The sequence below is a fragment of the Etheostoma cragini genome, unplaced genomic scaffold (assembly GCF_013103735.1).
Source record: "Etheostoma cragini isolate CJK2018 unplaced genomic scaffold, CSU_Ecrag_1.0 ScbMSFa_3753, whole genome shotgun sequence".
In the NCBI taxonomy this organism is placed as follows: Eukaryota; Metazoa; Chordata; class Actinopteri; order Perciformes; family Percidae; genus Etheostoma; species Etheostoma cragini.
Window position 1 is genome coordinate 83,828 of NW_023268054.1, and position 1,172 is coordinate 84,999.

Consider the following 1,172-nt stretch of genomic DNA (forward strand, 5'->3'; position numbering starts at 1 on the left):
GGGGGGGAATGCCTTGTTGATGCTAGAGGTCAGAGGAGAATGGGCCGACTGATTCAAGCTGATAGAAGAACAACTTTGACTGAAATAACCGCTCGTTACAACCGAGGTGGGGGGGGCTACAACAGCAGAAGACCCCCCAGGAGCCCCCTCGTCTCCACTACAAACAGGAACAAGAGGCTACAATCTGCAAGATCTCACCAAACCTGGACAGTTGAAGAACCAGAAAAATGTTTCCTGTCTGGTTTCTGTTGAGACCTTCAGATGATTGAGTCAGAATGCGAACCTGGATCCATCAGGACTTGTCACCACTGTGCAGGCTGCTGGTGGTGGTGGTGTATTGGTGGGGAGGTTTTCTTGGCCCACTTTAGGCCCCTTAGTGCCATTGGGCCTAGTTTAAATGCCCCGGCCTATCTGAGCCTGGTTCCTGACCATGTCCGTCCCTTAATGGCCCCCATGTCCCGTCCTCTGATGGCTCCTTCCAGCAGGACAATAAACCATGTCACAAAGCTCACATCATTTACAACTGGTTTCTTCAACATGACGATGAGTTCACTGGACCAAAATGGCCCCCCCAGGCACCAGACCTCAACCTGGACTAAAATGGACCCCTCAGTCACCAGATCTTAACCTGGATTAAAATGGCCCACCCAAGTGACCAGATCTCAACCTGGACTGAAATGCCCCCCCCCCCCAGTCACCAGATCTCAACCTGGACTAAAATGGCCACCTCTCAACCTGGACTAAAATGGCGCCCCTTGTCACCAGATCTGAACCCAATAGAGCATCTTTGGGTTGTGGTGAACGGGATCTTCGTGCCCTGGATGTGATCCCACAAATCTCCATCACCTGCAAGATGCTGTCCTCTCAATATACACTCACCGGCCACTTTATTAGGTACACCTGTCCAACTGCTCGTTAACACTTAATTTCTAAGCAGCCAATCACATGGCGGCAACTCAGTGCATTTAGGCATGTAGACATGGTCAAGAGAATCTCCTGCAGTTCAAACCGAGCATCAGTATGGGGAAGAAAGGTGATTTGAGTGACTTTGAACGTGGCCCCCTTGCCCCCCTTGTTAAAACATACTATAGAGAGAGTTCAATTTCTCTAGCCACACCCAGGCCTGATTATTGCCACACCTGTTCACCATCAAGGCATCACTTAAATAGGAG

The 1,172-nt window shown here is 50.3% G+C and overlaps 1 protein-coding gene across 1 annotated transcript in view; it reads right to left on the minus strand.

The window, feature by feature from the left end:
• The window catches only part of LOC117940920 (2-acylglycerol O-acyltransferase 1-like), a 6,919-nt gene that overhangs the window by 1,284 nt on the left and 4,463 nt on the right, over window positions 1-1,172 (minus strand). The gene's annotated exons all lie outside the window — the stretch shown is intronic.